The 20,755-nt window shown below is 42.8% G+C and overlaps 1 protein-coding gene across 1 annotated transcript in view; it reads right to left on the bottom strand.

Annotated features, from left to right (window-relative positions):
- The window catches only part of LOC146004971 (uncharacterized), a 628,831-nt gene that overhangs the window by 59,175 nt on the left and 548,901 nt on the right, over window positions 1-20,755 (bottom strand). The gene's annotated exons all lie outside the window — the stretch shown is intronic.

Genomic DNA, 20,755 nt, shown 5'->3' with positions numbered 1-20,755 from the left:
CTCTCGCCCCTCTAATCGCCGCCACTGTGTATGCATAATAAAATATTCATATTTACATAAAATGTTGCTGTGTTCAATTTTTGCAAATTAACAGGCAGACTGGTAAATTTTAACTGGATAATAATATCAATTTTACCATAACTTCTAACAGTGTACAGTACAACAAATGAGAATGACCGCTTCTAAACTGTTAATAACTATTACTTACTTAAACGTAATTAATGAAATTTTATGATTCCGTTGTTAAAATACAATTATGGTGCCCACATCTGCAACCTGTAATCAATCACTGTGCTTCATTGAGATGATTGATTGATTGAGTTGGTGTTTCAAGTCCACTTTATTACACAGTAAGGCTCATCGGGACTGAACCTACAGTTTAATGTGGGATCCGAGCCACTATGTACCTCCACCGGGTATCGAATCCGGAACCCCTTGATTACAAGGCGACGAAACTACCACTGCTACTAAGAATGTTCAAAAAGAAGTTTGGAAGTTTGTTCCTTATATCTCAATGCTGTACTTAGGCCTATATATACAGCATGTATGGGTGTGTGTGTGTGACTGGATTTCGATATCTCTGCACAGAACAGAGAAGTGAAAACGTTAATGTATCTACGCTCACGCAAAAAAAGAACCCATTCCATCTCTTTTGATAAATTAACAGACAGACAGATACATTTTAACGGTAACATGTAAATTTTAGGGTAAATTGTAGCACTGTAGCTCCGTGAGCAGCTAGAGTGACAGCCACGTTCAAAATTAGAAGTTTGAATAGATGTTCGGTGTAAGATGATAGTAGACCGGCGTAGGTGTTAAACACAAAGCAGATATCTAACTAAGCTCTTCGCTGTGATTTCTCCGTTGAAACAAAGTGCTTTTCTCGCGTTTAGCTAAACGAGGCATCTGCAGTTTTTCCTCTTCCCGTGAGAAAGTTTCCCTCCTGGAGACCTCCGTTCGCAGAGGATGATAATCCTGTTATCTCTCCTCCACAGACACGCCGAGATAGATAAATCAGAAGTTCTAATTAACCCCTCTAGGACCCTGATTCGCTGAAAGGTGGAAACATCTTACGATCTCATTATATTCTCCTGGCGCTTGTCTCAACGTTAAGCTCGCATTTAGTGTTTCAGAGTAATGCTAGCAAAGCTCTCAGTCCTTAGCGATGATGATAAAAAACAATGGCACCAAATGACTCCACTTGTTAATCATAAACTTAGACTTTGGTTTGATGCCATTCAGTTTTTGTTATATTGTGTCGGTTTCTGCCACCTTTGCCTAATCGTGACGATGAGCGATTATATGATGAAATCGAGGAAGAGAGATTCACAAAGCGAATTCGGGACCCCTGGCATCGTAGCGCACGGTACTAACCACTACGCCACGGAGGTTGGCGCCGATATTCAAGAACGTAAAGGATACAAGGACAATACAAGGCAAATTTACAAACGGGACGAGGAGGTGAGACCGTAGAAATGTTCAAAGCAACCATATATAAAAACTACCTTTAAAATTGTAGTAGAAGACCTAAGTTTTTAACAAAAAATATTGATGAAGTTACTTTACACAGCACATTTGAAAGACGAGAAAGACCGCAGTCAACTCTCGAACTTAAGTGGACAGTCATTTGTTTATTACATCTCTTGCAGTCACCGCAGACAGAAAAGGGTCCCGGGTTCGAATCCTAGCCTCGGCATGGGTATTCTTTGCGAGTATCCTTTCACCAATCATCACTTATCATCATCTTCGCGATTAGCCAAAAGTGGCAGAAAATCGAGGTAAAATACATCAAATCAACTCAACGAAAACGTTCCCTTCGCTTGTGCCCGAGTGCCACCGTATTGCCATAAATATATTTCTTCCCCGTTGTCAAAAATTAAACAACATTAAATATTACGTATCTGCTTTCGCTCCCCTTCATGACGACCCAAACACTTGAAAACGAATAAAATTAACAACAATATTGCAGCAGTATTACACGGGAAGCAGCTGAATGCATCGTCCACGCTCCTTTCCTTCGCCTAGGTTTAGAAATTTCACAACAGCTCCAGATGTTTTTCCTTGTTCTTGGTAGAGTGGAAATACCGATTTTAATGAATCATATGAAGTCCTTCTGCAAGCTTTAAAATAACCTAAACAGATGACAATTTGAAGTTTTTACGTCAGTTTAATGGATCTGCAATCGTTCTGTGTAATTGCAGATGGTTACAGCTTCGTCCCTTGAATAGAAACGTCACGTGCTCCTTCCCAATCAACTTGAAGCTCCTATTACAGGAATTGAAGAAAATTGCATTCCGTCTTCTTCTCTGTTGCAAAAGCTCTCGTTCAAAGCATCCGAGCCATAACCGCCGAATGAATTTAGCGATCCAATCTGGGAGTCTGCTGTAGGAAACAACAGCTCTTCAATTTCGTAACAGGTTCGGCGGGAAATTCGCTTCCATTCCTGAACGAGTTCCCAATGAGTTGTTTGCAAATTTCTCAGGAGAATCACTTCTAATCAAACAGCAGCAGATTGACGTCAAACTTTATATTAAAGAATGGAAACACTTCTGGCTCCCCCTAAAGGCACTGTACAGGAGGTTCATTATTCATTACATTCTTCGCCACATCAAGGGGCCATAGTTGTCAATGGTTCAGGAGAGAAAATCAGCAAACGTAAATGGGTTCTGAACCGTAAATAACCTTTTCATCTGTGAAGCATTTCAATTCGGTCCAGCAACTTTTTACAGGCTAAATTTAAATACGGAGCAGGAACCTTTCTTCCGGCTGAACTTAAATTCGGTGTAGGAACATAACAGGTGGTTATAATTAAAGTGACGGTGTTCAGAGTGGTACAGCACGGGCTGTAATGAGAGTAGCAGTCTGAAACTTCGTAGATATGCTAATGAAGCAATGCGCTCGCGAATTATGCAAAAAAAAAAAGAAGTTCCAATTCTCGCCACCAGGGTAAAAAATGGCGCTGTAAGCAGTCAAAACTTGGTATAGTTACAGGAAAAACACTATAAATCGCAGAAAACAATACTCTTTGTAATAAAATATCGCTACAATTTCACTATTCGAATTACATGAACATTACTAAAGGAAAAAGCAAGAAGCGTCACCAACAACAACCAGGGAGTTCACACAATGGTTAGGCAATGTCACCGACTTTGACGTCAGAGTTACGAAAAATTCCACGTTTTGACTGCTTACAGCGCCATTTTTTACCCTGGTGGCGAGAATTGGAACTTCTTTTTTTTTTCATAATTTGCGACCGCATTGCTTCATTAGCATATCTACGAAGTTTCAGACTGCTACTCTCATTACAGCCCGTGCTGTACCACTCTGAACACCGTCACTTTAATTATAACCACCTGGTATTTTCCACTTGAATTAAAATTCGGTCCAGGAACCTTTTTTCGGATCAATTTAAATACGGTCCAGGAACTATTTCAATGACTCAATACGCAACTTCTTTGCCTTGTAATCAAGGGGTCCCGGGTTCGATACCCGGTGGAGGCACAAGTGGTTCGAGTAGATAGTATTTGTACTTCTGAGGCCAACTTTGATTTCTTGACCAAACGACCACAAAAAGTTGAAAAACTCACTTTCTCTCCCCGTTCCGTGCCTCATTTAGTGCGCTGACGATGTTTCACGGGCGCAAAAAGGCAGTGATGAGTGAAAGATGAGCTCTCATTCTCTCATCCTTCTCATCTTTCTCATCTTTCTCATTGTTCTCTCATTCTTTTTTATTCTCCTCTCATCCTCTCATCTTTTTTTTATTCTCTTATTTTTTTATTCTCTTATTTTCTTATTTTTTGAAAGATGAGTGCACCTTATCGTAATTTTCCAAGTCAGGGACCAAATGTTTATATATCGTGACCTACGTAAACCTCTCCTCTCATTCTCTCATTCTCTCATTCTCTCATTCTCTTATTTTTTGAAAGATGAGTGCACTTTATCGTAATTTTCCAAGTTTGGGACCAAATGTTTATATATTGTGACCTACGTAAACCTCTTCTCTTATCCTCTTATTCTCTCAATCTCTCAATCTCTCAATCTCTCAATCTCTCATTCTCTCATTCTCTCTACCTTTAGAATATTGTCGTCAACATTAGAGATGAAGTTGGAGTGCTGGAATCAACGGGGCCAAATGTTTATATATATCGTGATCTTCGTAAACCTCTTCTCTCGGGGAGGGAACGATGTACCACACACACACACACACACACACACACATACACATACACACACATACACATACACACACACACACACACACACACACACACACACACACACACACACACGCGCGCGCGCGCGTATGCCTCTTATTATTTCCGTATTGTAACACAAACAAACAAACAAAATAATAATTGTTGTTTTTTAGGATACCTGGCCCCTAACCTCGCCAGGGTGCGTGGTGCCCAACCCAAAAAGGTTCTAACGGCTACGGCTCTAGATAACCGCACCTCTGTAGGGTTTCACGTGTTTTTTTTTTTCCCCCAAACTTCCATGAAACCCTACAGAGGACCTCCGTAATGCATGCAACGTGTACTAACGACTCTAGTGTTATTTGATGTTGTGATATTTTTGGATATAGAGTTTTATTGTGAGATATAGATAAAAATAATTATGTTTATTATAATATTTTCTTGATGAAGATGGAGAATGTATGTGTGTGTGTTACAAATAAAGTTGCATGCTTTTTTTCTAGTGTGTGTATGTGTATATGTGTTTTGATGTTTCGACAGCATCTGAAACGATAAGAAAGAAATTTTATTGTTAATTTTCACGTGTAAAAACAACAACAAATTTTTTTGTGCAAATTTTCTGATTGTCTCTCGTGCTATAGTGCAAAAAAGATATTGTAACTTATAACTAATGAAATTGACATTTGTAACTGATCTGAACTAGTGAAATTCGTATTGTGCCATTGTAACTGATTGTGCTAGCACTAAAAATTTCTTATTGTGCAAGAAAATAGATGATAAAAACTTGTTAAAACTGCTCTGTGACCCTCTCATTCTTCACGTCGTAGGCGAAGGACTTCTCTGCAATCAGGATGACACTGCATAGGGTATCCTCGGGCAAGGCATCGTGGAACTCGCAGACGACCTTGATGTTGGTTCGATCGTTGACCACAACCTTCTTTCTCTTAGATGTGTTGATGACGGTCATGGGTCTCCGTGTTTTGAACTCGCTGGGCGTGTAGTACATGTCCACACTTCCCTCGGTCACGCGTTTGTAAGCCGAAAACGCTTCGTAAAGTTTGAGATAATCGTTTTTGGTCATGTCGAGGTTGTAATTCTCGCGCGGGAACACTTCGTTCCTTCCGTTCTTGAGATATACGTTCTTGATCTTGCAGTCGTCGAATTTGCTGGAATCTTTTTCCTGATTCTTGTCCCTCCCGGTCTGAAAAAGCACTACGACGAAATCTGGCATGTCGAACTGTATGTTGTTGAACTGCGTCGTCACGTCGAATTCCATGTGACTTCCCGTCGCCATCTTCTGCACGCACTGGTAACCGTGAAAGTGAATCGGTACCTGCGGACTTTTCAAGATCTCCGCTTTGTACTTGAGGGCATAGTTTGTCTCGTATTCCACCACCGACATTCTCAATTCCATGCTCCGGATGATGCACTTGGCTGCTTCGGGTAAAGTGTTGGCTATCGGCGTGCCGTCGGCATTCAAGTTGGTGTATCGCATTATTGCGTTGTTATCGTTGGCCGCTCTTCGAAACGTGACCCTCAGTCCTCCCTTCCACATGATCTCCTTGTAGTCCGAGAAGAAACCAGGCAGCAGACGCATGGGAAAAAGCACCGTGTGACTTCTCGTCGATATTTTGGTCCCTGCTTCGAATCCTCCCGCCTGATAGTATGCTGCATCCGTTTTGGATAATTTCAACGTTCCCACTGCCGTCGACGTGATGCCTGGATAATCTATTCTGTCGATGACGGTGTTGTGTTTCCTCACCTCCACCTGCGAGAACAGGTGAGGCACGAAGTTGTCCACGAGTATCAAGTTTGCTGCTGCGGGAAACGTGTCTCCGCTTTCTTTCTTCACCACGTCGAATTGAAGGTAGAGGTCCGCTCTGTGAGGATGAATGAACCCATCGCCTACGTCAACGTCGTATTCGATCTCCCTGTTTGCCTCGTTAAGATTGGCGAACGTGCGACGGTTGGGAGGGAAAGATTGCAATTCGTAACTTTCGATTTGCTCCATTTTACATGTATGGTTATTTATTATACGTTGATCTCCACGATGGCAGTAGTTGTTGCACCTGCGAAATCCACCACGTCTCCTTTCTCGTTCGTCACCACCAACTCTATGTCGTCTATGCGGTTGCGACATACTGGAAAATAGATCGGCGAAGAGGGCGTGTAGATGATCGGTTCCATGAACTCGGAACTGGGTTTGAACGTGGCGATGATTCCCGTCTGCTTGTGACTTCCCAGTAATCCGTCCGAGGATTTCGTGATCATGCCTTCCGCCACGTTACAGTGTACGTTCAGAGTCTCTATGGCCAAGAATTTAGGAATGTTGGTTGCTACGTGCTTGATGCCGGCCTCGAGTTTGGTGTCGTTCTCGAAACCTAAAAGCTCTCCCATGGTGAACAGGTCCACGGTCTCCGTCGCGGATAGGATTTCCACTCTGTGCGTGACCGAATTTTGAGAAAGATACGTGCCTTTGGGTAATTGAGCTTGCAAAGTAGAAAGATTGTATTGGCCTGGTGTGACGACGATGTGTTCGCTTCCTACGCTAATTTTGTTGTTGTGCTGCGTGACGTTAGGTATGAGGTACATGCTGTAGAATGCACGCAGAGCCACGGATTTAGGATAGACGATGTCGTCGTGCAGCGTGAGTTTCAAGATTGAAGATTCGCTCGTGAGATGGAACACGCCCATCCTAGTGATGCTGTTTGAGGTTCCACAATGCTTTCTGGAAATCCTCGATCGTAGGGTTATTTATTTTAGAGAGAAACGCGAGCACGGAGAGGCAGAGATGACCGCAGTTCACGTCTCCGAAATCTTGAATGCGTTCGTCGTTGTAGTATATAGAGGTTTTGTTCGTCTTCAGATAATGAATTAAATTTGTAGGTGGAACACCTCCGAAAGAATCGAAAACGAATGCTTTATCATTGTCGTTTTTGTGGTAACATATCCAATGCGTGCCTGGATTTTCTTGACCGTCCAAGTTGACTACTCCGCATTCTCTTCTTTTAACGCTTGAAGGTAGCGAGTCGGACATGAAAACTCCTCTGAAGTATTTGATTCGTAACGGTTCGATCAGAGATTCAATGTCTCGGTTGGTGAGTGCTTCTGTTTCTTTTTTTTAAATTTTCTCATCACGCCCTTCCCTTTCTTCTCCATGGCCAGGTTGTGACGTTTCTGTTCTTCCAATTCCGCTTTGTTCTTCTTCGAGTCGATGACGGTTTTCGCGATGGCGGCACTTCCGCCAGCCAAACTTCCAACGGCCCCCAATGCTGCTAGGATGGCCGGGATGCTGAATATGAAACCTCCGATCTTTTGCTGTTTCCGCGAACGCTGCAATCTTTTCAATTGAGGTGTGCTGAGCAGCAATTTCATTCCATGTCCTTTCGACAAGCAAGAACGTTTCTTCTCGCGTTGTTTCTTGGTGAGTAACCCATCGAGGGCACCTAGATTTTTCAGATTGGAGTATGGTATCTGGTACACGACACCCTTGGGCTTCATGTTGATGCTCTATGCGTTATTTTCGCAGTATGTTATTTATATATATTCTGAGATTTTTTCTTGTGTAGTTTTTTACGGTATGTTATTTATATATTTTCAAGGCCTCGCAGTCGCTACACAAATTCTATTACGTGCTTCGTTTTCTTGCCAAAAAGTTCCTTTGTCCCCTTGTACACGATCCGAGTTTTGATCTCGATTAAAATAGATAGCTTCTCGTCCGATAACATGTTAGCGTATCGATCTGGTAAAAATAAACTGTATTGTGCGTTGAGCAACAGGCGTACCTTGGGACCATACTGGGTAGAAACGATTGAACCGGAAGTTATCGTGTAAGATTTGTCGACTTCCAATTCCCGAATTTTTACATACTCGACTGACAAATTTAGCATTTGTTTTAATGCTTGGAGATCACTTATTTTTTCAGTTGTCATATCGAAGAAGAGAAATTTTCAGTGTGTGTGTTAGGGAAATTTAATTGTTTTTTTTTCACCATGTGTGTTATTTATATATACCGAAGATTATATTTTTCACGATGTGCGTTATTTATATATCAAGTTTTTTTTGATGCGTATATATATTATTATTTTTTAACAGAGGAAGAAAGTTCGTGCTTCGGAGAACGCGATGATTTGCGTGGTGATTTCTTCCGTCTCCTGCATAGACTTGTACCAATCTACTGTGTACCATCTTCTTCCCTGCCTTGCCTCGTGCAATTCGTCCAACCTCTCGTTTAATTTTTCCCCTGCAGCCGAAAGCAGAATGTTGAGATCACCACACCTCAGGCCGCTGATCTTCCGAAGATGGTCCTTGAGAACCATTTCACAAGGGATGCGAAATTCCGGCGTCGTTCTTGCCATGATTACAAGTTTATTAACATCTCCGTTAACTATCTTTTTGAATATTTTAGATAGTAGTTCGTGCGGCAAATCAGTTATGCAAGCCATGTTGTTTTTTTTTACTACATGTTATTTATATACCCCACCCCAATTTTTGTTTTGTGTTCATGGCGATGGTGGTACCCAGTGCGGCGACCCGTTCACCCAACGATGCGTCTCTGCTCACGAACCTTTCGAAAGCTGCGTGCTCTAACTTTCTGTCTGCTTCGTGACGTGCGTCCAGATCCGTCTGCGTGGTGTTGTAAGCAATGTCGTGATCTTTGCATGCGGCGTCCAACGGATTCACACCCTTGTCTCCTCTCTCCAATCTTTTCTCGAGTTTGGTACCCGGTCCGCAGTACTGGTAGCCAGGTAGATGCATCTCGAAAGGTAACTTGTTGATGATGTCGTTTACGAGTCCCTTTCCTTCGGCCACGTTCCAAAATTTCGGAGGCAGCGTGTTGATGATTTTGATGAGGTAACCTATGCCCTTGTCGTTGTTCACGATGAAGTTGGAAAGTTTCGTGCTGATCATGTCCACGATGCCAACCTTCTCGTTGTAGAAATTACGGTTGCCTGCATTCTCTTCGCCGGCTATCACCAACAATCGGTCCACGAGCTTCCTCACGTCGTCCACCCAAACGAATTCTTTGGGTAACGTGTTGTAGCGTTTGACGCCGCTGCCTGTTTTGACCTGGTTCCAAATCGGTTTGATGAGATTCCTGTACTTCTCGCCGCTGCTCGATTTCACCCTATTCTGCGAGGCGTCGTTGTTTTGGTACAAGGCATCCGTCATGATCAGAATTTCCTTGTAACTCTGGTAATCTTCGTCGGTGTAATCTTTCGGCTGCTTTTTGGCAACGAGTTCCCACAGTCCCACCGTACCCGGATACCTGTTCCAACTATCCTTGTCGCCTAAATTGACTTTAATGTCGTTGCCTTCGAAGGTCACCTTCGATTTCCCAATCTTCCACACCACACCGCCGCCTTCGCTGGTTTCCATGCTGGGATACAATCCGAACACTTCATCCTTGTCGAATTTCCCCGTGCTCAGGTAGTCTCGTGCCAAAGGTCCCAACTCGATCTTATCCGAAGACGTGCTGCCTATGGCTCGACGTCGTGCCGGTGCATCCTTCAGTTCGAACGGCGTCGAAGGAATGCTTGAAATAGGCGTGGGTACAGCGTAACTTTTAGCTGCGAGCGGTACGAGTTTATTAATCAAATATTTATTTTGTTCCGTGACACTTTTAATTTCTTTACCTAGACCGCTGATGGCATCGATCACAGGTTGATCCTGACGTTTCTTCTCTTCGTAGAATCCGCGATTTTCGGATTTCCAACCTTTGAAGCGTTTCGCAAGGTAATCGCGAAGCTTGAGATTTTCGTCTTCGATTTTTCGTTTCGTCATGACGTTATTTATATACGTCGTTTCTCACAACGTTGCAACGTTTAGAAAGTCGTTGATTTTGTTTCTGTATTTTCCGTCGTTGGGTTTCCTCGTCATGTCGATCGTAGCGAATCCGAAATCGTCACCGTTCCAGCAAGTAGAGCAGCAGCCTTCCGAAAATTGATTGTAGTTCATGTCTCCGCCTACGTAGTCATCGTACGCATGCTTGAGGTTGGTGTGATCTTGACGAAACAAACATATGAAATTAGCGTTGTCGCGTACTAACTGTTTTGGAATTTTGGAAAACGTTTGAGCTAGGTAGAAGCAATCCATTCCTTTGTGACGACCTTGCGTGAAAAAGTTGCGAATTTCATTTTGATTTTCCAGGATGGCGTCGTCGAACACAACGACTGAATTTTCACGACAATCGTCGAGTGGTTTTATTTCCGAAGCAAACGTTGCAATGTCCAGGCCATCGTACAGTTTCATCAGTTGCTGGTATTTGGATTGCTCCAAACTTTTCGAGAACACGTACAGGTGCCTGTTCTTCCAATCTAACCAATTCGGTGCGAGGAGAAAATTGTCCACGAGCAGTGTCGTTTTTCCACACCCCGAAGGTCCTACGATCAGACAGCGGATACTGTCGGGAAGCAATTCACCGTTTTTTTTCTTCGTTTGACTTTCCGAATTAGGTAAACGTTTCACAACATTCCACGTACTCATAGAATCACTTCGTTTGAATCGATCCAACTTGTTTCCGGAAGTCCCAGCCATTTCACCAAAAGTTTGTTGCCTCTCTTGCGCAAAACTTTTTCGATAAGGTACGTGTCGGGGTATTTAGTTTTAGAGAGTTCCTCCTCGTAGAAGCGCCCCAATAAAATTTCACCGCCACTGTCTTTTATTATATACGTGTGACGGCTCCCGGGTAGAACTCGAACCACGGTAAAAAGTTCAGTGCTCCAGTTTCGTGTGAAACCCCTGTCGAACGTTCGCTTCAATTTACTGACCCTCACCTGTTCTCCAATTTTGTATTTAGCTTTTTTTGTCGTGGGCGTGTACTTTGGACAGTAAACGCTAGAAATTAAACGTTGCTCGTCAGACTTGGTAACGTCAGCTGGCTTCATGCCTATCGTTGCGTGCCGTGTGTGATTATAGTCGTTAACAAGTTCCGGAAGAATAATGACCCACTTGTAGCTTCCCTGAAGCGTGAAGCGTGACCACATGCGCGATTTCAGAGTGCGATTGAATCTTTCCACAATGCTGGCCTTGACGTCACTGAAGGTCGAGTAATGATGAACGTTGTGTTTCCGAATAAACTTTTGGAATACGGCATTGTAAAATTCCTTCCCTTTGTCCGTGTGCAGAAACCGAGGTCGTCTGCCGCCGCTTTCGCGAAAAATTGTCTTGAATGCTTCCGTGACGCACGTTCCTGTTTTCGCCTTCAAAGGTAGAGCCCATGCGAATTTCGAAAATGTGTCTATGACGGTGAGGAGGTACTTGTTGCCATTGTTCAATTTATGCACGTTTTTTAACTTGCCGCTACTCATTTCGACGAGGTCGCTTTCCCAGAGGTCGTCGATTCCCTTGGTTACCACAGCCAAACGTTCGTAGTTGCGGCGTGCAGGTTTATGCAATTCTTGGACGATGGCTTGCCTAGACATTTTTTATTATTTTTAGAGATTACGTTTCAAAAGAAGCACAAGCGTGATGGGATTCAAAGAGGGTGGCACTTCGCTCGTGTTTTGAATGATCAGCTTATCGCCGGCACTCACGTCGAAAACAGTAAGATCTTCGTCTTCGTGTATTTCATATATGTTGCGCGTTTCGTTCCAACGTGCCAGAGGAATGTTTCCTGCTTTCTGGACACCACGATTCGATATCAAAGTCATGGTGGGAACGCTAGCTTTTCTGCCGTGAGACCAGTACGAAAATTCGTTTATCTGAATCGTGCCATCGAGGAGAAACTTGTAGTACGGATGATAAGGATGTAGCATGTACAGTTTGTTACCTTCGACGAAGGTGGAGATTCTCTGTTGATTGGGAATGCTGTTGATTTCGATGGCTTGCAGAGAATGCAGTTTAGCGAATTTAGTATCGATGCTAACGAGGTTGCTGTGAAGCTGACCCAGTGTGTTTTGTACGGGCACCAAATGCTCGACTATGGTATCCGTTACGGTAGAAAATGACGGTTTGATTTTCACTTCCACGTTCAACTGCTTGTAGCTTTCGTTGAGTTCTTGCAACTTGGCACCGAAAGAGGCCAGCGTTGATTCCTGCGTTGATTCCAGCACTCCAACTTGATCTCTGATGTTGACGACAATGTTCTGAAGGTTCTCGATTTGATTCAATTTCGAGCTCTTCTCGGTAAGATCGTTCACGATGATTCGCATCTCTGTAAACTGCGTGTGAAGGTCGGCGACGCTCTGCGAAGTGGGCAGCGTCGACACCAGCGAAGCAAGTTCGTCTCGAATCTGTTCCACGTTCGCTGTTTCCGTTTCCAGTCGTTTCAGCATGCGTGATATGTTCCTTTTCAAAGCGTGTAATTCTTTGGAGGTGGGGAGATTGGCCACTTTACTCTCGAGATCGCTCAACGAACTTTTGATGTCACTCGAATCGGATAGTGCCGTCACCGCCGTTTTCAATTTTTCCAAATCTTCGCTTGAAGGCACGCTCGTTCGTAACGATTCCAAGTCACCCTGTATGTTGTCCAGTACGTGATGAAAATGAGTAAGATTGGATTCGACGTTCAAATTTTCCAAATATTGGATCTTCTGCTGAACCGTGCGCAACGTGTCCTGAATACTCGTCAACACACTTGCTTCAGCGTGAATATTTTTAATTTCTTCGTTGATCAATTCCAAGGACGCCTGAAGCGTAGCGATGGTGGTTTGAATGTGTTCGAAATCTTGATAGGCCTCCAATTGAATTTTTATGTTCGCGACGCTTTTACCGATGACCTGCAGTTCGTCCGACGATGGTAGGTTCGTCATGGTATCTTCCAAAGTCTGCAACTTGGATTTAATTTCTTCCAACGTGCCGGTGAATTCTTCTTGTAATTTGGAAACAACGACCTGCTAGCGTTCTACATCAATATCATTCACGACGGTTTGAAGTTCAGAGAAATTCTTTTCTATTGTGGAAGTTCGCTCTTCGATTTCGAGTTTCAATTTTTCCAAATCTTCATTTTTCGATTGAAATTGCTGTAATTTGGCCAAATCATTTTGAAGCGAATCCATGCTCACCTGTATATTTTGAATGTTGTCGTAAGAAGGTACGTCAACATAATTTTTTATCAGTGTTTTCAGTTCGGAATCGATTTTCAGAATGGGATCGAGACATTGTGTTTGGAGCGTAGCGATCTCAGACTCTAAACTTTTGTTTAAGGTCTCCTGCAAAGCGATCAAATCGGTCCTCAACTTCTTAACACGAACGTCCAACATGAGAATCTCTTCTGCATGGTCTACACGCTTGGTGTTGCCGAAAATATCGTTAGGCATTTTTGGTTAACGGTTATTTATAATAGGATAGACGATTCGTAATTCTACGAAGAGAGGAATAAGTTTGTCATAGTCTCCGAGGAGTTCCACGTAAAGATAATCTCCTGCAGACACATCGTACGACATGTTAGAAAGTATCTTGTCGTGCTTCATTCGAAAAATGTTCTTGCCGGTAGAAATTTTGATTTCGCCTGTGTTCTCCGGATTCACGGTGATTTGAAGTTTCCCGTCAATCGGAATTTCATAGAAATGTAAATTGTTATTAAAAACATAAAACATCTTGCCCACATCGTTATTTATTTCCGTCCAAATGCTGTTGAGATGAACAATCAGTAAACCATTGAGTTTAGATAATACGGAAGGTAAGAGGTTATTGGAATTTGGTGATGCAGTGTCCATGTTGCTTTGTTTGCGAAAACCAAAGAGATTCATTGTCCTTGTTAGTTATTTAACACATTGTGCTTTTTTGCTATTCTTCAAAACATACGGAGGAAGAGAATGAAAGGGGGAGCCCTCGGGCGATGAAAAGTTGCAACCTGTTATTATGTTGTTAAGCCCGCTCAAACCGAGGCTCATTAAATTCAACTCTTATTTTTCATCGCCCGAGGGCTCCCTCTTTCATTCTTTTCCTCCGTCTGTTTTTGAAGAAGAATGGCAAAAACACAGCGAACTTCATGGCTATGAGGTTACGGTTAACACACGCCACATTTATCGCTTTTATTGTAGTGCCCCCACTCTCGCGTGTGGATTTGACAATCGAGAACACGTAACTTGTTGTCCGTTGCATCCAATGCGACCTTGGTTACGCGCGTCGTGTGCAAATCATGCAATTTACTTGCAATGCGATGATCGGTGCTGAGTTGCCTTTTACCATGAAAAAGGCATTCTTTGTAGTCTTGCATGCTAAATTTGCTGGTACTTATTTTTCCTACCCCCTTCGCCTTCTTGATCTCTTTTTCTTCTGTAATCTTTACACAGTACATTTTGGCACGAAGCCCCGCAAATTCCCTGCTGTAATTACCAGCCGCTTCATCTTTGAACTTTCCAATCGTCATTTTGTTTTCTGTCGAATGCAAGTGATGGCCTGATGGTAAGTTGCTAAAATCAAACAGATGCTTCATCTTAGTCAGATCATGTTCGAGGCTTGGTGTTTGGATTAGAAAAATGAAGCTATCCGTATCAATGTAACATATTTGGATGTCATCTCCATAAAAGGGTTGAAACTGATCGTAGTACGATTGGTACATGTGCAATTTTGATAGTTCAAGGACAGTGGCACCTATGGCAATCGGCTTGTTGAGCATCACTTGCTTCTTGTTCCTCTCAACAAATACTAGATTCTCGTCGAAAATAGTGAAGTTTTTGAAGTAGGGTGACGCGACGATCTTCTCAAATTTCTTTTCGTCCGTGACCAACGTTGCGTCGATGTAATTACGCACGTTCTCCATCGTCTTGCCGTAGATGGCGTTATTGAACAGTTTGTACAGATCCTTGTCTGCAGGCGATGTCGATTGCGCTCTGCGGCGCGTGTTCTCGGCTATGTACGGTTCGAGCCACTTGCTCTGTCGGAACTTCAATCCTCTATGAACTTTCTTCAACTGCAAGCCGTGACTTATGTAAAATTGGAGGAGTCGGTAGTGCAGAACGTAATTCCGCTTGTTCTCCATGCTTAGTATGAGTTTTGGCTCCGATCCTCCAGGTGGCTTCTCCTTGGTGGGGGCCAGGGCCAATCCGTGATGTTTCTCGTGAAGCGTTTCGGGATAATCGAGATCCACTTCCAAGAAACAGCCCCATTCATTATCTTCGCTCCAGTTGAGAAAATCTTCGCAGGAGAGTTCCTCTTCGGTCATCCACCCGTAGTCGCTGATGGGAAGACACTGGGACATGGAGTGGCCGTACAGGTTGTTGACATCCCAGTAGACAATATAGGTGTTGGGCTTCGATGCATCGTAACCAGGCGTATGAGGATTGTTTGCTTGAGCATGGCGTCGGGGACATTGGACGATGCCACCCCGTATCGCACTCTCCATGAAAGCATACTGTTCCTTCTCTGCGATGAGGCCCAGTTCCACGTTGGTGTATTTCATCATCGATTCCCAAGTCAATCCCGGCGTGGTGAAGAAATACGCAGGATCCAACTTGTATATCGCGATGCATCTCTTACGAAACGATTCGAAAATATCCATCAGAAGTGTCACGTCCAATTTCAGATAAAGATCGTGATAATCGCGAAAAGTTTGGCAATTGAATGCCGTCCACACACTACGAGCGTGTTCGTAGTCCTCTTCGGAACAGACGTCCTCCGTGAGAGAAGAATAAAATACCTCCCGAGGTGGAAGTTCCGTCTCGTCAAATTTGTCGAAATTGTTGACGTACTCGTAGGGGTAGACACCCTTGCGACGCAACAGATTCAAATTCTCATCTCTCCCCGAAAAACATTTTTGCTTGGTGGCCACAAGATCTTCGTCGCCAAGTTGAGATGCAAGGCTTGCGAGGCTGGAGGACAGGAAATTGTAAGAGTCCAGGATTCGCACTTCCACACTTCCTCCTTCTTGGAGAGGGATCCACACTCTCACCACAATATATTTCTCGCTCGTTCTCGGGATGATGCTGATTCGAGAAGTTATGTTGTGGAGCTCTTTGACGAAGAGATGTGTGTCGTACTTCTCCGTGTAGTGCAGAAACACGGCAACAAAATGCGACTCCTTAATTTTAAGATTGCACGAATTACATATGGTGCTTAGAAATAATCCATTCTGGTGGTTATGGTGGACGACCTTGTAATTTTCGGCGGTGAAAGCCTGGTTACACTCCTCGCATCTTGTCGCCGCGTCATGTCTCTGTTGTTGTTCTGTTGTGAGAGCAGGTGGAGTAACGTAAGAGCCTTTCAGGCTGGGTGCAAGTTCTCTCGCGCATTCCGCTATCTTCTCAACAAAATGTTTTGCCGCATCGGGTCCGCAATACAAGATGACATCATTCAATTTTTCTCCGTAGATGGAGAAACTGCAAGGCTCGTGGTGAAAAATTTGGGTCGTACTTGAGGTAGAGGGATCAGGGTCGCAAAACGTCATGGGAACTTGGAAGCTTTCAAAGTCGGCATAAAGAACAACGGGATGGTGGAGAAGAGCCTGGTGTTTCTGAAATTTCATCTTGGTTCCGGGTTCCGGCATGACATCTTCGGGTTCTGCATTCACAGAGCCAAAACACTTGTGCTGTTCTCTCATCTTTTTACCTCCGCGAAAAATTCTCAAACACCGATCGCAAATTTCGATCTTATCGTGATGCTTGCTGATCTGTCTTCCTACTAATCCTGAGAAATTCCGTATCAAACTGTAACGGCCATCTACAAGCAAGAGTCGAGTTACATTATTCTGGCTTCTCGCAGGTCTTAACACACGAATGTTGTCGCAATCGTCAACCCCAAACACAGAAATATTGATATCTTTTCCTTTTTCCTCTCTATAGTTTTTTTCAAATTGATTGATCTTATTCAGAGGCACAGGATAGGAAATTCCTCTCATCATATTCTCGTATATCCCCTCATATCCTCTGTAATTGGACAGGCGTTGGGGGTGATTATTAGCTGGGTGTAATGCGGCGATGACAGACCATAGGAAACTCTTCTGATCATTACTTTGTATGTTCAACACTGCATTTTGCTTTTTTTGTTTTTTTGTTTTTTTTTTAGTGCTGCGTAATGGTTTGAAATTGCAGACTCGAAGTTCTAACATGTGGTTGTGACCGCAAAGACTCCATCCACTTCCTCTACCTTCAAACTCTTCTTGTTTTTGTGTCAAGTGCTCAAATAGCCGTGTCACTATCTCGTCAAGATCCTCGTTATTGTCATCGTGTAAGCCTTCACACCCTACGTAAAAGCTAAAAGTGCTTGACTCGGACGAGACAACTTTCTCATACAGCAGGGTCAAGACGAGATGAATTTTAATTGCAACATTGAGGAGGCAATCACGTAATTTATCGACTACCTGAGATTTCGCATTGTTGAGGAAGGTGCTTGAGTCACATTTTTCATCCCTTCCAGATTTATTCGTTATGATGCGTGCACTTTTATTCAAAGCACCAACTTCATGCCCATCAGTGCGAGATTTCTTTGCCGGCGAGACTACGTCATCATGATCCGGTAAACGACATTTTTTCAAATGCCTAGCAATATTAGGTTTAGAAATCAACTTTCCACAGTTGCAACATGCCACTTTCTCGCCAAGACCGGAGGGACCTGGTTGCGGTTCCATTTTTTCTCTCTGTTATTTATATATATATATACAGAGAAATTTTTTTGGGGGGGTTGTGGTGATGGTAGTGGAAAGCGCACTGAAACAGAAGGAAAAAAAGTTGAAAAATGCTAGATATTTTTTCGTTCCACATATATATATTAGACGCGAACAGTATGTATGTATGTATGTGTGTGTGCACTGTTGTAGGAGGTTAAAAATATACGACATGTAAGTGTGTGTCAATTTTTTATGACTCCTCTGAATATGTGTGTGTCAGACGCAAAAACATAAAATATTAATATATCATGAAAATAAAAACTTACCTTTCAACAGAGATGGAGAGAAACTTCAAAATAAAAACTTGTAGCTCACTAAAACTTCCACGATGATATATATGTATACTGCCAGACAAACAATTAAGAATACTGAACTGCCACGATTGACGTTCACCTTTCAAGAGAGATAGAGAAACTTCAAAATAAAACTTGTAGCTCACTAAAACTCCCACGATGATATATATATATGTATACTGCCAGACAAACAAATTAAAAAATACTGAACTACCACGATTGACGTTCACTATGATAATGACGTACAAAAAAACTGGTAGGTTATATAGGAACTCCTCTCCTTTTTTCTCCTTCTCTCCTTCCTACTCCACGCGACTCTCTTTGGTGAAAACACAATAAGCAAATAAAACCCTTGCTGACTGATTTATTCATGCTATATTTTTTCAACAAAAACTTTTGTGATATGTACAATATCTTGTGGGGGACAAATAACAATAAACGGGACGTTGATAGTTCCACCCATGTATGTATTGTCGATCATTTCCCCTCGGCCTCTATTCCACGCCCCGTCAGGGTGTGGTGTGTGAAACAAACAATTCCCAGTATAAAACTCAAAAAGCGAAAAATGCTGTTGTGTTTGCTTCCGCCACATCCCCCTCTGATTCTATTGTTATCGGGGATGTGATGGATTCTTCATTCAGAACCGTGGGAAAGCTGAAAAAAATAGAATCTCTTCGGGCAAAAGAGGATGCAAGATGAATGGGTTCGGGGAGGGATTGCTGTGGATAGTTTGGTCCGTGATGAAAATGTTACATTGGGCGACGAAACACAATTGCTCCACAGGGGACAGGAAAAATTCTACCGAGCGTCGCTATCCACGCGAACATTAGAAATTGCCTGAATGCCTTGGGGGCTTGGCATAGGATTATCGATTTTCGTTTTTAGAGAATAATCAATGTAAGATTCTAGCATCGAGAATAAACAACATTGATTAAATTTTTGACAACATTCGCAGTACAAATCTAAACTTGTGATGATTTCGCCGTTACCACGCACCCTGGCGAGGTTAGGGGCCAGGTATCCTAAAAAACAACAATTATTATTTTGTTTGTTTGTTTGTGTTACAATACGGAAATAATAAGAGGCATACGCGCGTGTGTGTGTGTGTGTGTGTGTGTGTGTGTGTGTGTGTGTGTGTGTGTATGTGTATGTGTGTGTATGTGTATGTGTGTGTGTGTGTGTGTGTGTGTGTGTGTGTGTGTGTGTGTGTGGTACATCGTTCCCTCCCCGAGAGAAGAGGTTTACGAAGATCACGATATATATAAACATTTGGCCCCGTTGATTCCAGCACTCCAACTTCATCTCTAATGTTGACGACAATATTCTAAAGGTAGAGAGAATGAGAGAATGAGAGATTGAGAGATTGAGAGATTGAGAGATTGAGAGAATAAGAGGATAAGAGAAGAGGTTTACGTAGGTCACAATATATAAACATTTGGTCCCAAACTTGGAAAATTACGATAAAGTGCACTCATCTTTCAAAAAATAAGAGAATGAGAGAATGAGAGAATGAGAGAATGAGAGGAGAGGTTTACGTAGGTCACGATATATAAACATTTGGTCCCAGACTTGGAAAATTACGATAAGGTGCACTCATCTTTCAAAAAATAAGAAAATAAGAGAATAAAAAAATAAGAGAATAAAAAAAAGATGAGAGGATGAGAGGAGAATAAAAAAAGAATGAGAGAACAATGAGAAAGATGAGAAAGATGAGAAGGATGAGAGAATGAGAGCTCATCTTTCACTCATCACTGCCTTTTTGCGCCCGTGAAACATCGTCAGCGCACTAAATGAGGCACGGAACGGGGAGAGAAAGTGAGTTTTTCAACTTTTTGTGGTCGTTTGGTCAAGAAATCAAAGTTGGCCTCAGAAGTACAAATACTATCTACTGGTTCGGATCCCACTTTAAACTGTAGGTCCAGTCCCGATTAGCCTTACTGTGCATAAAGTGGACTTAAAAACAGCAACTCAACTCAATACGCAACTTGTACCGAATTTAAATTGTGCGTGAAAGAAGGTTCCGATCTTGCAGGGGATCCCACTTGAAACCATTAGAATGGATGGGTTCCAGGACTTTTAACAACCCTGTTAATGGGTTGTATCGACTCGTATGCGAGAACGTGTTTCTGACCTCAATGGTGGAGTGGTTAGCACAGCGCTCTACGACTCCAGGGCTACTGGGTTCGAATCCAGACCTTGGCATGATTGTTCTCTTTGAGTATTCCTTCTTCAATGTCATCATACAGTGTCCGGAAAGTCGCGCAACCCGGTGTTTATGACAGTATAACGAAATAGCGAAACGGAATGAGAAGAAACGCTTTCTGCCAAGAGAATGCCCGGGGAGTCCATAAAGTCCTGCAAAAAACTAAAACTCTATAACTTTTTAGCTGTTGCGTTTAACAATACAATTTTTTTGGGTGAGAAGGGTGGAAGTTTAAAGTTTTGTTCTGGCCACACTGCTCAGTAACGCTTGCATGCTATTCACGTGAACATGTGACTTAAGATGGCGTCCATACAGGAAAAGGCACAGCGTGTTCTGTGGTTTGCAGAGTTAAAATGTTGCGTTTCAGTGCGGAGAAAGTTCCAAACAACGTATGGGAAACCACCCCCAGCAGACACAAGTATCAAGAGATGGTATGAAAAGTTCAAGGCAACGGGAAGTGTGTGGAAAGCCAGGAACGAGTGACGATGTGATGAAGACAGTGCAGGACAGCGTAGGC

This window comes from Lepisma saccharinum, chromosome 22, assembly GCF_977018435.1.
Source record: "Lepisma saccharinum chromosome 22, izLepSacc3.1, whole genome shotgun sequence".
Taxonomy (NCBI): Eukaryota; Metazoa; Arthropoda; class Insecta; order Zygentoma; family Lepismatidae; genus Lepisma; species Lepisma saccharinum.
Note: the sequence above shows the minus strand (reverse complement) of the source record. Positions and strands in the feature narration are given on the sequence as shown.